Below are 3,411 nucleotides of genomic sequence, written 5' to 3'. Positions count from 1 at the left end.
GCAAATCACGGGGATCGCCATGGGGTCAAACATGGTCCCGTCTTATGCGAACTTATTTATGGAGTATTATGAATCCAACATAATGAAGGTGTATGAGGTTCCTGAAATCATCAAATACATGAGATATATTGATGATGTTCTGCTGGTGTGGAGAGTGTTACAAACTGCTGTTTGTAACTGGCCCTTTAAATGAAAAATTGCCCTGCTTCCCTGGATTTTGGAGAAGCCTATTTGCCAGCCTCCTTCCACATGACTATGGCCCCTGGAAGATTGTGCCCCTGAGGACATATTGACTTTTGTTGGGTGTGTGTGGCCCTTTAAGAACCATCTGGGGACATATTGTGACTTTGATGAACAATGCCCCTTTAAGACTATGTCCCCAGACCTGTGAAATGACTTGTCCCTGGCTTTCTCCCACTTGGTTCAGTTTCATTGTGTGCCATTAAGAGTTAAATTTTGTTCAGCTTCAAGAAACCTATTCTAAATACAAGTCTGCTGGGATTAGCTCTAATTAGGTTTAGTGATCAACTTTCCCATTGTCTAATCAGACTAGTATTGATAAGGTGGACTGCATTGTTTTATTGTGTGTAATGTTATCTGCTGAAGTAAATGTTGTGGCCTGTCAAAGGGAGTGTCTCTCTATCTAATATCAAATGTGTGATGGGGGATTTTATGCCTCCCCCTGAGAGTGTCCTGTTTGCATGTAACCTGAAAAAAAGCAGGCTGTGTGCTCCAGCACAGCAGACCTATTTCTGACCCTCTAACTTGCAGCTTTGACTCATGTTTGTAGGGGACAGCTTCAGCTATAATCACTACAGGGATTGCTATGCTTTTCATACTCCCTTAGCTACGGGGATTGCCACAGAAGGAAGAGGTTCACCTACTGGAGCTTGGTCGTAGGTCCAGGGCGCAGAGCAGACAGCGAGATACCAGCCCAGCAGCGGTGGTTCATAGAGTCTGCGTTACTTATGGTGGCTACGCAGCAGTTAGAGTGACTATGGTGCTGCTGCTCCTTTGGTGAGCGCTAGGAGCATCCTTTTCTACGGTCCAACTTCCAGCCAGCCTGGAGGCAACCGTAACATTTGGCGGCAGCGGTGGGATCGCGTCCTAGCGCAAGGAGCAGCACCACAACAGCACTGGTATCGTAGGAGAGTAATTGAGGGTAACGCTAGCCACTGCGCAGCGTCCCTACCTACAGCAGCATGGAGCTGACAAGACACTGGTCAGAAACCTGTGAAGAGCACCTCAACCTGATCCGTCGCTATGAGGGCGCTGATTTCGTTCCAGAGGTAAAGAGGCGGCTAGTCCGATATGGTCCAGACCCTGCACAGGAGGTAGTCACTCGCCTCATCCGGGAATTGGCTACTGAGAACGAAGCGGCACGAGCCTTTGAGCGCCAACTGTGGAGTTTGAGGGTATGGACACCTGGTCTCTCTCCCCAGCCGCAGCATGTTCCACAGGGAGAGGAGAGCAGCGACCTCCCTCCCCAGCGGCAGTATACTGTGCAGAGGGAAGAGACAACCGGTCTCCTCCCCCAACCCCAACCAGAGATACCAGAGGCAGCAGGCCTCATAGACTGGTCCTGGGAGGACCCCCAGCAGGCAGGTGGAGATGGGACCGCAGTCTCTCTACCGGCCCTACAGGGATGCTGGGCAGGCGGCCCAGATCCCCTGCGACAGACCCAGCTACAGGGAGGGGAGAGCATCGACCTCCCTCCCCAGCCGGAGTGTGCCTTCCAGGGAGAGGAGACAACCGGTCTCTCTCCCCAGCCGCAGCATGTTCCACAGGAAGCGGAGAGCATCGACCTCCCTTCCCAACGGCCGCCGGAGTATCAGGAGGAGGAGGTAAGCCAATCTCCCCCTCCCCAGCTAACTCCTAACTTGGGCCCAGGGTTAACAGTGGAGATGTTGGCCCCCACTGACCCCCACGTTCCCTTTGCCACCGGGCAGGACTATGCCCCAATTCCCCCAGCAGAAGAGCTGGCATCAGGACAGAGCGCTGCTGGCCTCTGCCCTACAGACCTTGTCCTTGTTACAGAACTGGCCTGCAAACCCCTCACCCCAGCAGAAGCGCTGGCACCAGGGCAGAGTGCCGCTGGCCTCTGCCCCCCAAGTACCATCAGCTATTTGCCAAGCTGCGCCAGGAAGGCCGAGGATGCTGCACTTTCATCCTGCAACCTGGAACTTACAGGCCAGTACTACGTATTGTGGGGGGGCTACTTTGCTGCTAGCGATTATTTGTGGGTGGGTTGCGAGACTAACTTGGGCACTGACCGGCAGAAGGTCAGGTGCCTGGTTAGTCTCCCTCCAAAAGGGGAGATATGTTACAAACTGCTGTTTGTAACTGGCCCTTTAAATGAAAAATTGCCCTGCTTCCCTGGATTTTGGAGAAGCCTATTTGCCAGCCTCCTTCCACATGACTATGGCCCCTGGAAGATTGTGCCCCTGAGGACATATTGACTTTTGTTGGGTGTGTGTGGCCCTTTAAGAACCATCTGGGGACATATTGTGACTTTGATGAACAATGCCCCTTTAAGACTATGTCCCCAGACCTGTGAAATGACTTGTCCCTGGCTTTCTCCCACTTGGTTCAGTTTCATTGTGTGCCATTAAGAGTTAAATTTTGTTCAGCTTCAAGAAATCTATTCTAAATACAAGTCTGCTGGGATTAGCTCTAATTAGGTTTAGTGATCAACTTTCCCATTGTCTAATCAGACTAGTATTGATAAGGTGGACTGCATTGTTTTATTGTGTGTAATGTTATCTGCTGAAGTAAATGTTGTGGCCTGTCAAAGGGAGTGTCTCTCTATCTAATATCAAATGTGTGATGGGGGATTTTATGCCTCCCCCTGAGAGTGTCCTGTTTGCATGTAACCTGAAAAAAAGCAGGCTGTGTGCTCCAGCACAGCAGACCTATTTCTGACCCTCTAACTTGCAGCTTTGACTCATGTTTGTAGGGGACAGCTTCAGCTATAATCACTACAGGGATTGCTATGCTTTTCATACTCCCTTAGCTACGGGGATTGCCACAGAAGGAAGAGGTTCACCTACTGGAGCTTGGTCGTACGTCCAGGGTGCAGAGCAGACAGCGAGATACCAGCCCAGCAGCGGTGGTTCATAGAGTCTGCGTTACTTATGGTGGCTACGCAGCAGTTAGAGTGACTATGGTGCTGCTGCTCCTTTGGTGAGCGCTAGGAGCATCCTTTTCTACGGTCCAACTTCCAGCCAGCCTGGAGGCAACCGTAACAGAGAGGTACAGAAGAACATCTATACAAGTGGATACAGGCCCTTAATGATCTACCACACCAGGTGAAATTCAAGATGGTGGCTAACAAAGAATCCATTGACTTTCTTGATTTGAGAATACTTAAGGAGAATGGACAACTAGAAACTACCATGTATCAAAAACCTA

The sequence above is a fragment of the Bombina bombina genome, chromosome 4 (assembly GCF_027579735.1).
Source record: "Bombina bombina isolate aBomBom1 chromosome 4, aBomBom1.pri, whole genome shotgun sequence".
Classification (NCBI taxonomy): Eukaryota; Metazoa; Chordata; class Amphibia; order Anura; family Bombinatoridae; genus Bombina; species Bombina bombina.
The sequence above is the reverse complement of the archived record's forward strand: the minus strand, read 5'-3'. Positions refer to the sequence as shown.